This window comes from Ailuropoda melanoleuca, chromosome 19 (genome assembly GCF_002007445.2).
Source record: "Ailuropoda melanoleuca isolate Jingjing chromosome 19, ASM200744v2, whole genome shotgun sequence".
NCBI lineage: Eukaryota > Metazoa > Chordata > Mammalia > Carnivora > Ursidae > Ailuropoda > Ailuropoda melanoleuca.
This window is the reverse complement of record NC_048236.1, coordinates 30,274,817-30,287,103: the sequence shown is the minus strand read 5'-3', so window position 1 is coordinate 30,287,103 and position 12,287 is coordinate 30,274,817. Positions and strand designations below refer to the sequence as shown.

Here is a 12,287-nt window from a genome sequence, read left to right as displayed (position 1 = left end):
TCTTTCATTTATTTCCTAAATTTTTCTATCAGTGTCAAGAATAAATCTAAATCTGTTGAGTCCCTTCAGTGTAGAATATAAAAATTAGCATACTTTATTCATTCTTCCTTTTCCACTTCTTAGTTTTTTTGTTGAAACATTATAAGCTTTTAAATTAATTGCTACTATTTTACTTTATCTTCCCTTTCAAGACTTTTGCCTAATATGAATATTAAGTTTAATAACCATATTAACAATTACTTAGACATTAACAATTTTATTGGTTTTACTGCTTGCTGACATTAACAATTTTATTGGTTTTACTGCTTGCTGACTTTTCTTTTATATCCTGCCTTTGCTTTTCAAATTTTGATTTTTTTTTTTTGGTGTCTCAAATATTTCTTTAGTAGGTTACTATAAAGTACTATGTTACTTCAAGAATAGATACAAAAACTGTATTTTTCCCCTCAAACTGAAGTAAACTACCATTCCCCAAATAATGACCATCTTTCTGAATTTGGGAAATACAAGCATAAACAAAATGAAGCAGGCTTCCTCATTGCAAGCGTCCCAGAATCTAGCCTGTACAATTACATATTATGAGTCTTTAAGAGGAGCATGCGTCATTTCGTAGACTTGATACCACTCTAATTCCCTGGGTATTCAATATTACAGGGAAGAACTATTATTCTAATTCAAATGTCCTCCCCTCAGTAATGTCTTTGTTTGCCCCGATTTTACTTCATTACTGAAATGACACATCAATAGGACATGTTTACTGAAGGTCTTTTTTGCCCTTTAATCTTTTGTGGTACTCTGTATCAGATAAGAGCTCAGTGCATAAAACAGAAACTACTCTAGATACTTTGAACAGAAAGGATTTAATATCAGGAACAAGGTGCTTATGAAATCAGAACTGGAGGAGCAGGCCCTAGATGGGGCTTCTGCAACTGACTCCCAGAAGTTTCCGGACTGGCCCACCCAGGGCTCCGCTCCCTCTGAGGTCATCGGGAGACGCCCTGACTTCAAGGATGCCTAAACGCAGCTCCAATTCAGAGAATTAGAAGCCAGGATCAGAAAGCTACCATCGCCACAATGGCTGGGACTGGAGCCCAGGGTCTGCTTCCTGCTGCCCCTGCAGCTGCCAGAGACTGTGTGCTCCACAGTCTTGGTTGCCAGCAGAAAAAATGCCCCAACTTGAAGAAAGAAAGCCTTCGCCCCACTGCATCCAGAGCCCTGAGTGTGAACAGGTATGGGGACGGTCATTTGTAGCTTTCTAGTTCTGGAACCCAGAAAAATCATGGTTTCCTGATTGGTGGAATCTTGGACTGCTGGCTGGACTAGTCTGATGGAGATCAAATGTCTCCAGTGATTGACACTGTGAGAGGTAAGTCTGCAGAAACAGTCCTCAGGATTTATTTTCTTTCTCTTTATCAGAAGGCCAGTAAGCAATTCTGTTGGCCATGAATATTCAGGACCAATGCTCACTTCGGTGAACAATCCCATTGACTCCTTCCAGTTCTTCTTTCCTTGTCCTATCTCATAGCACTTTAAACCTGTTCCCCAAACTGTTCCTGTTGTTCCAGTCACCTAAACAATGCTCAAATCCAGGGAAAACTGAAATGAAATTTGCAAGAATAATTGTCCCGTTGTTTAAAACAAACATCCCAAATGACTCTACAATCCAATGACTGTTACGTTCCGGCAGAGTGTTTTCATACATATGGGTCAAGTTCCTTTACCTAAGGGATATAGTACCCAAGCCCTGTCTCCCTGACCTCGCACAAAGCAGAATCTTATTATCTTGACCAGTTTTTTTTTTTGATCCAAAAGAGCCATCGGCATGCTCCTGAACATCCTATATGAGATACTTCAAAAGATACACATTTCCTCACAGATTTCATCACCCCTAAAATCCATGAGATTTGTGTTCTTTCTAGCCAAAAATTGTTACCAAGACAGTGAACATTTTAAGATACCATCTCCAGAAAGATCTTAGAGGAGAGAGACCAAGAGGAAATACTTCTGATCTCCTACTGGTGTTAGTTATTTTATCAGCTTGCCTTGTTGACATATGCCACAGGACCAAAGGGAGAGTGGATAAATGACATAGAGCAAAGAGAATTGGCTTACAGGCAGGGAGTCAAGGGTTGTTAGCTAGCAGAATACAGTCAAGCCCTATCATTTAATTTCTCCCTAGCAGCAAGATGGGGATAATAATACTTGTCCTGCTTACCTCGTGGGGTTGCTGTCCATGCTGAACGTGTCTATGTCCAAGTACTAACAAGCATACAGAGCAACATGATAATAATTAACAGGACAAATGGAGCTAGTTTGGGAAAGTGAGAACACTCAGTGGTTATGGGGTCATTAGGAACTCAACAGCACCCTCGCCAGGGCCACAGGCTTTGGCCTCAGGCAGAGTTTAGTGCATAATACAGTTTAGTGCATAAAACCACCATTTCTGTTCAGCTGCCAAGGCACTGAAAGTAAATGCCCTGACCTTCCTTTGTACCCAGGCTGTATCTGTGTTGCCCAGGCTGAAAACTTTCTCACTTAACCATCCAGAAGCTCCTGTGAGGAGCCTTGGTTCCAGAAGAGAATTCTGAAACACAGAACGAGTCCCACTGCATGCTGAGACAGGGCAGTCACACCCCAGAGCGCTGCGATTCATGCCCAGCCAGTTGAGGCCATGCTGTGGTGCTGATAAACGCTGAGAAGTACGTCTCCGGCGCCTTCTTTGAAATAGCTTCTCGGCTAATCAGAGTAAGTCAGAGGAGGAGGGATTTGTGTGTGTGTGTGTGTGTGTGTGTGTGTGTGTGTTAACCTCCTGCCCTGGAGATTTAAAAGAATCTCTACTTTCCTGGATCTGTCTTTTCCCAAGAACCATTCAGAAGAGAAATCTAAATGAACATTTAAACCCTTTTAACTCTAGCCTGTGAAGCTCAAAATGCATGGTGGGAGGCCTGCGAGTCGATGCTGTGGTGTAACGAGCCGACTGCTTCCAGCAGCTCTTGCGCACCTGCTGCGCCTTTAGCTTTGGTGGTAGTTCGAGGAACCCGCTAAGAATGACTCTCTGTGCCACAGTCCTCAGCTTTCTTCAGACTAACGTGTCACATCGAATTCAGATGGTGCAGTGTTATTACCTTGCTGTACTCACCACAGCTGTCTCGGCTGAAACGTGCCAGTTCACCCCTGGATTGTCCCAAAAGGTAGGGAACAGCTTTGCTATGGCTGATGTACCATCTTAGCAGATTTTTATTTCCATTAATAACCTAATATCTTTTCAAGTGTCTTAATATTCCAACTGATCAGTAGAAAAAAAGGATATTTGAAAATGAATTTTCCTACCTAATCCTACCCATGTTCCATGAAGTTTTTTTCTTGCTCTGTTATCATAATCACCCTGCTGAGCTCACAAGGTCGATGAGAGACTCAGGTGGAGTATTGTATTTGAATATGCAGAGTCAGCTGGCAGGCATGCCACAGGCGTGTGTGCTAAGTGCCAACCTAACCTGTGATCTTTCTTGCCCGACAAAGCTGGCCCTGACTCTGAAAGAAGAGCCTTAAAAACATTCATGGCGCTCTGTATGTGTAGCTTTGGTAACAAAGCAAAATATTTTAAACTTCATTCTCAACTATCTCATTATGACAATGACTCTGCTGCATTACCTTATATCTGGGATTAACATTCAACTGTACTTACTGACTTTTTGTGTCTCTAAGGCAGGTATTGGTCTTTAAGAGTCACCCCACTCCTAATAGTAATAATAATAATACAATAATAATAACCAGTATTTCTTGTAACATTATCAAGCAATTTGTGAATAATTCTCTATATATCATGCAAAATGGATAGAGAAAAGAAATGTGAGAGTAAACCACAAATCAGATTGACAAATAAAAATCCACAAGTGTTCCATATCTTTTTCTTTTAACTTTCATGTGTTTCAGCCAAACTATACTGCCTTCCTCTTCTAAATCAGCTGATGCTGCTGTTTTGCCAATATACGGGTTTTCATAGTTGGCCCTGGGCAAAGAGCCGACAAAGCCTCTTCAGCACTCAATTCTACACATTTTTCCCTCAGTGTAGCACATTTTCCCAAGACAGCTAACTGGATCCCTTTCTGAGTTTCCCATCTCAGAATCCAGGATGTTCAACCCTCAATTCAGAAGCCATTGCCTTTCAAGAAACTCTCCACAAGGATGGTGACAATAGTTCACAACAAGCAGAAACAACTGGGGTTCAAGGATGATCTGTTTGCTCTACCAGTCGAAAACTTATGTGGGAAGCTACCCATGATACTTATGAGGAGGGCCAGCCTGCACTCTTTTTATAATCTTGAATCCATTTTGTGAATTACAATTAAGTAACACTTTGGCAAAACATAAGCTGAATTAAACCTTGATATTGAATGTACCTCCCATGGACTTCCTTTAGAGGGCACTATTGATTCTCTGAAACCATGGAAACCTTTCTTCATGTTTCCTTGGTAAAGTTGGCCAATTTTGAAATCATATTGGGTTTCAATATGATTTTCATCTAGAATATTAGGACCATACTCATTACCAAATCTACTTTGTAAATATATTGTCGATGTATAGAATATTTCAGAAACTAAACCAGAACGCTGGTTGTTAGGACAAGTCATCAGTACAACACACGTAGCTCTATATTTGGAAACTTCAACTGGTTTATTTGCTTTTGAAAATTCTTTAAGTGGGAATTTCCATTTGTAAATTAAACAATTCAGTCTTTTCTTTAGAAAGACAAATTAGCACCTCTTTGGAAATTAATGTCCCATTATAGAAACATAATTATTTACATATTTTTAGAAGAAACCATGTACTTTCATTCAGACAACCATTAAGGTCTGGAGATACTCCACTAAAATTTCTTCTTCATGTTTCTTATGTTTCATAGACTCGGCCAATCCAGAGAATTTTGATAAAGTCCCTAGGAGAGAACTCCTTTTTTTGTTCTCTGAAGTTAACAGAAATAGTAATTTATATGTTGGCTCACTGCAGTTTTTATCTAATTTCAAAATAATGGAAAACCTAAAATATTTCAAAGCTCAGGAACATAACTGTTTGGATATAAATACATTCATGCCACCATCTACCAGGGTTTGCTTAGCTTTCATATCATAAGATACCATTTCAGCACGTGTGCTTTGTATAATAACATCTTACTAAACTACAATAATCTAGGATAGTAGCGGATAGTAGTCTCACAGGTATTTTACAAACTAACAAATGAAGAAGCCATGTATGTACAAAGATTAGAGAAAAAAGCTGATGGATTTTCATCATTTAATGAATTAAGTATAAATGATCAGACCAGCCTGTAAGACTCTTCACAGAATGGTCCCAGTTTATCTTCCTAACCTCAGCTTCGTCTACCAGTAACCTAAGCTCCCAGCAAATGGCACTACCCACTATTTTCTGGATGTTTGTGCTTCCCCATCTTCTTCCCTTTACTCATCCAGAGTCTTCCGCTTGGAATGCATTTTCCTTCCTAACTGTCCTCTCCAAACCTAATAAACATCCAATCCATCCTTTAAGTGGCATTTTGAATACCACTAACTCAACTGAGTCCTCTTCAGAAGGGATCTACCATCTTGTGAATTTCCATGGCTAGTTAGGTATAATATCTTTGTGGAATTTATCAATTTTGTTTTGTATTTAAGTGGCTTGGGTGCTTATCTCATCACTCCTTCTGAACTGCAAATTTTTTAGTTTGTTTTGGGATCTGTATCAAGTGTAGTGCCCAGCACATGGTAACAGCTCTCTACATATTCTTTCAATTGGGTTAAACAGAGACATTAATGCCATTTGCTTAATGAGGGGGCATGGAAGGCAGAATTTGGTCAGTGTGGGATCAGAGGGGTAAGGATGAATGCCAGAGATATTAAAGGTGAAGTAAAAGGCCTTAACAACGGATTGAATGTAGAATGCCCTCTGTCACTCTTATGTTCTCTATCCTATTTTACTTTAAATTATTACACTTTTCTGACATAATACAATATGTATTCCTTCACTAGAATAAAGCTCTATGAGGGCAAAAACTTTGTTTAGGTCGTCCACTATATCTACATGGAAGAGTCCAAGATATATTTTAGGTGCTCCATATTTAATGGGTGAATAGCCTAGAAGGTATACAAAGGTGACAGCAAATTGTCCTGCAAGGACAGCAGCAGCATCAACAGATTAGGAAAAAGAGAAGTAATCAGTCTGGAGAGAATATGATGATTTCAGTCTAGTTAGAGGTGCGTACATGGACAGCCAAGTAGAGCTGCTGAGGAAGCAACTGAAAGCTGGTGTTGGAATTTGAGAAGAAAGTCAGACTCAGACATGTAGATTTGGGGCTGATGACATAGCTACAATTGTTGAAGTCCATGAGATTACATGGTGCTGCGAAGGGAAAATATAGGGACGTCTGCTCTGGCTGTATCCCTGGGAAGCAACTCTGCTGAGGGGCAGAGTTAAAAGCCCAAACACTAGTGAGAACTGGTCATACAAATAAGAAAACCAGGGTTATACAGAATGTCCTTTTCTTGACTAACCTCTCTGCTATATTTGACATCACTGAATTTTTCTTACCATTTAGTTTGCCATTCTTTATTGTTCCATCCTTCCTACCCCACATTAATGCTGTAGATTTTTTATCTTTTGAATTTATTCTACCTTCTTTTCACCAACCATTATAATTGTAGTTTAGAAACATCAACACCTTTATCCAAATTCTTTAGTACCCTTCTTAACAGTCCACCAGCTTCTGGGCGCCTGCCTCGCAAGTCCATCCTCCATCATTTCACAGAAATGATTTAGTTATGGCTCAATTTTTCTGTGGCTACCCATGATCCATGTCACACTGTCAAAGCCCTTGACCTGGCTTCTGCCTTCTTGAACAACTTGATATCTTGCCCCTCCCCTACATTATCCACCATCCCCCAACCATACCAAGCCACCATGCTGTTGCCTGTGCCTTAGACATTTTCCAAATGACAAACTCCTTACTTTTTCCTAAAAACAGTTCAAGAATTATCTCTTTTTGAAGCTCTACAAACTCCTAGATTTAGATGCTTACTCCTTTACTCCTCTCACATGCCTCCACTATGGCTTTCAGCTGTTGATTCACTGACTGTCTTCCCACTAGCCTTTATTAGCCTCCTTGAGGGGAAGGACTGAATTCTGTTAATGTTTGTATTCTCAGCATTTATCCCAGTGTGTGGCATGTGGCAGGTGCATGATAAATTTTGATCAAATAAATTGATGAAAAGGAGGAGAAAATTTCAGGGAGGAAGGACGTGATGAACAGGGAAGTTGGAGCCCATCAATGACATTTGGATTCATTTATAGAAAAATGACTCAGAGGGTAGATTCGGTAGTGTGGTTAAGGCAGAAGCAAGTTGACCAAGTTGAGGCAATGAAGATAGACTGTGTTTTCAGTAACTGTGGTAGGGAAGCTAAGGTAGCTTGGCAGAGTAGCAGGTTTGGGGAAGCTCTGATTTTTAAATTTAAAATTAAATTAATTTAATTTTTTATTATTTTGGATAAAGAAAAATGAGCATAAGTAAGTGACCCAATAAAAAGGGAGTTGTTGCTAATTAAAAAAAAGGATAAAGTAACAGGGAAAACTTCCATAGGAAGGAGGAAGGAGGAAGAGATTGACTCGAAGGCACATGGTAAAGTAGGCTTTGTGATGATCTAACCAATATCTAGAACCCTTTCTTACAGTAACTACCCTTAATTTCAACTATGCTTTTCCAAGTCCAAGCCCACCAGATAGGACTAACTCCAGGAAGCTCTATTCCTATCGTATTTTATGTGAAAGGCACAGAACACAGTTCCAGAATAGAAATCCATATGAATCGTGCAATTGGACAATGCTGCTTGGATACTCCAAATTCTATGTGCATTGGAGAGACATTCAACTCCACCCTATTTCTAGAAACAGAGTTATGGGGTTCAAGCTTAAAATAACATGAACTTATCACCCTACCTTAGTTATGGGTTTAGGGAAGGCATTTCATCCAATTTAGACCAATGAGATATGAGAGGGATTTTTTTTCCCCACAGACTTTTGAAAATGAAGCTTCTCTGCTCTTCTGAGTGAAGTTCTAGAACTAATTCTTGTTCTCTGCTTGAATGTGAAAAATGAAGCATGTGGCCCTGGAACTGCTGCAGCCATCTTGTGAACCCAAGGAGCCTTAACCTCAAAGTGAATTTGATATCAGCAAGGGCAGAGAACAGAGCACAGAATTCAGTTCCTTATGGCACTGCTGAGCTGCGGAAGTCTGCCCTCCCTCTGGACTTTGCTACAAGAACGTGTAATTCCTCTTTATTGTTTTAAGCCAGTAGAGATACAAAAGAAGCTATGATAGCCTAAGAAAAAGAATACAGACTCTTCTTCCTCTGAGACCAGAGAGTGGAGATATAGAGAAATGATAGAGAAATGTGAAGTTTTTTTGGTGAGCATCTGTGTGTTTTCTATGAGCTCGACAATGCATTTAAGACTCTATGCTCTTGATTTCACATATCCTCACAAGAGTTTCATGAGAACCATCAACATCATTTTATTTTTATTTTATTTTGTTGTCATCAATAAGAAATTTACTTGTTTAAAAAAATCCAAATGCTGGCATTATCCAGAAAAATTTAACAGGTTTATTTATAATTGTTATAAAAATATGGAAGTCTTCATGAATTTGCATGTTATCCTTGCACAGGGGCCATGCTAATCTTCTCTGTATTGTTCCGATTTCAGCATATGTGCTGCCAAAGCAAGCACCACCATCATTTTATACGAATAAACTGAGGCTGTAAGAAATTAAGTGATTGAATGGGTCACTTGGCAGTAAGTAGCAGAATTCACAGTTGAGTAGCATGTGAGTCTAGGTAAAGAGGCTTCCAGATCCCCTAGCCCTAAGGCTGGGTTGCAGCAATTTTCCCAGGAAACCAGGGAACATGCACAGGCAGAGAGCATGTTGAGTGGGCTATAGCAGTGCCTGAGGAGTGTAGAAAAAAAGCAAGAAGTCAGTTTGAGATAAATGAAAAAATTGCCGAGGAAGAAAGAAGCTCTGGCAATATCAAATCTGTGTTTCACAGATTATCTTGAACAGCATCACAAGGAAAAATTGTAAACTGCCCCTTGATGGTGCATCAATCTATCTTTGTATCAAAAATATTGAATGGAGGAAGACTTGAGCATGATCAAATTGAGTTAAACTTCCTCACCTTGTAGGTACGGGGGGAAGATAGAATGTTATAATAATAATGACGAGAGTCTCTGAAATTCACAGATGACCAATTCTCCCAGGAGCTTGGCTCCCCTCTCCATGATTTTTCTGGAAGCCACATTCAGAATAAATGAGCCAGACATCGATGGCACTTACAGGGATAAACAGAAGAGCTCCAACCCATTACTCTCTTTATAGACTCTAAGTTTGTCAGTGATACATAAACACTAATTGATACTAGCTACGTCATTCTTTTACTACATTTTCTTCCTTTCAGGAAAACCCCCTCTTTAGTTTTTGCTTCCACTTTTTGCCTTTGTATTTCTTTTACTGAGCCTGATGGTGGGAATGCACTAAAACTCCAGTGTAGAAAATGCAGGGTTGAATCCTCCTCAGCCACTGACTATGCCTGTAGGAGGGTGCTTGTCTTGCTTATCTGAGCTGGGGTAAATGAGTGGGAGGGGGTGACCAATGAAATGCCATACCATAAAGTCCTCTGTGAAAAAGCAGATATGGGACACCTGAGACAGTAAGACAATTTCTAGTCCTTGCTCTCAGAGATGGTTTTCAGAGATAGAAAAGATAGTAAAGATAGAGAAGGCTTGCTTATCAATAGGGGAAGGAAAAAAAATGGAAAACAAACCCTAAATATAGGTAATATATTGCTGGACAGATTTAAGATTTGAAATGAGTTTGATAAACTTGGATATAGAGTAAAACAAATGAGAGATGGCTTATTAAGGATGAATAGAAAGGCTGGAAGCTGAATCAGAGATTGTTACAGTTGTAGAGATCTTGCTTTGGATTCAAGGAATTAATAGAATGAATTCAAATTGGAGAAGATGGCCTTTAATAGCTGCTCATGTAGAAATTCTCTGAAAAAGTTCATGTTGGTACAAACTAGGGCCTTTGCTGGTGAGACACTGAAGGAGCAAACAAGTTCATTGGATGCCGGCTGGCCTGATCACACTTGGAACATGGGTGTACTCTGGATGACCCATCTTAAAAGGGATGCCAGCAACACAAGACCAGGAGGAGTCAGGAAATCACAAAGAAAGGTTGAAAAAACTAGGGATGTTATACTGAAGAAAAGAAAATTGATGAAGAAGGGGGAGCAGTCTTTAAATAGCCAAGGAATGAGTTATCTAGTGAATTAATGTGTGACTGAATTAAATGATCTCAAAGGCACTTCCGCTCTACGATTTAATGATTTATGATCTTTCAAACTATGTCTAGTTCATGCAGAGAAAACCACTACTAATCTGGTCTAAATAGCCTTTCGGTGTTTTCCATGCATATTTACCTATATTATTTATTCATATTCTACATATTTTTTCTTAATCCAATAAGGACTATTCTGTGTATACTGATTATAATTGATTTTTTTCACGTAACATATAGGAAACACTTTTCTATGTCATTTTGTGACCTGACTTTTAGAGATTATGCAGCGTTTATGTCCCTTAATCATGCAACCATGCCCCTATTTTTAGACACTTGCATTATATTCAATTATTTAATAATATAAGTGACCATGTAATAAACCTTCATACCTTCTCTTCAGCAAAACCAGACGCATCTTTAAGGAGAAAGGGTTTCATGACTACATCAAACAAACCAAAAATCAAGCCAAATAAGAGAAAATAACTTACTCTTGACATTTTAAGAGCATCTAATTTTCCTCATAATTTTACTTTGCCTGGAAACATTTTGAAGCAGGAATTCTGGCTTTTAAATGTTTTATGCAGCAGGGAACACACTATTCATTTGATATGTTTTTTTCCCATTTATAAAATTGTCCCCTTCATGTTAAAATTGCTCAGGATACAAGTACAAAATATAAAACATTTAATTAAAATATATAAAGCAGAACACTAGTATGGTAGCATAATCAATGTTAATGACAATATGAAAATATAATAGTCACTTTTGAAGACGTAGGAGAAAACTCTAGGTTAGTTTTTAAAATATAGGATATGAAGTATTTCAAATTACAGTTCAACACAATAAGTTAGAGTACCACACATGACCACATTAGATTCAAATTGCATTATTTTAAAATAATGCTGTTTACTTTCCCTATTTATTTCATTTCACAATTCTGAGATAAGTGCACTGGAAGCAAAACACTTAATTCAAGAGAGTTTTTGGCCTCAAGATCAAAAAGCAGATGTGGGTAGGTATGGACACATTTGAAAAGGTTTCCCTTTGCAAATAATGATTGTTTTTGTGAATTCAAGCCCTTTTATTTTTGTGCTATATGATTTAGTTAGAGAAGTGCTTGCGGAAAATATTTTATTTTCAAATAAAGCCCTTTACCACAGAACTCACTTTGTAGACATAAGCCCAAAGTTGGGTCCAATCTGTTTTTTCCAAAGATTTTTTTCAAAATTTTAAGATAGGCAACCCTTATAAAAATCTCTAAAGATGATTATGTGAGCTATGACTCAAGATGGCAAAAATCTCCAGGAATAAAACCTCTTCTCATTATCTGAGAAGGCTTCTTTGGCTAAGTTTTCACTGAAGGAAACAGGCTGGCAAGGAAAGGAATCTCAAGTAAAACAAAAAGCCACCTGAGAGAGCTTTAAAGGGAACCATTCTAAGGCTTTGAAGCAGCTTTACCTAAATCACATAGTCACTTTCTGTGGGGTCATTTAATCTTTGTTAGAAACTGCATTGTTTGAAACTATGTGGCCCAGAATAAGTCTTCAACATGCTCTGTCTCTAGTGGAGAGGGGCAGGCACTATGTCACCAGGGAAATCAGACTTTTAATCCTTGTCCTCTGAAATGACTTGTATTTGTTGTGATTTTCCAAGTGAGAAGCTATCCTTGCCAATAACATTCTCCAGGGACCTGGCATCATGAGATTGACCCAGAGACTTCTGTGGAGTTTGTTAAGCTGAGAATGAAGACATGACACTGACTCTGTTCTCATTTTTTAGAGCCCAGTCACTAGGTTAGCCTGAATTGACGGTGGCTAAGAAGAGGGTGTTGGGGACATAGATTGTTTTGCAGCTTATAAGATTTTGGCAAAGAAAGAAGACACAGAAATGAGAGGGGGAATT

At 38.7% G+C, this 12,287-nt stretch overlaps 1 non-coding gene across 1 annotated transcript; it reads right to left on the bottom strand.

Moving 5' to 3' along the window:
- Positions 1 to 8,666: 8,666 nt before the first annotated feature.
- On the bottom strand, positions 8,667 to 8,773 carry LOC117797185. The gene has a single exon (XR_004622103.1). It is a non-coding gene; the product is annotated as a U6 spliceosomal RNA (small nuclear RNA).
- Between the last annotated feature and the right edge of the window lie 3,514 nt (positions 8,774 to 12,287).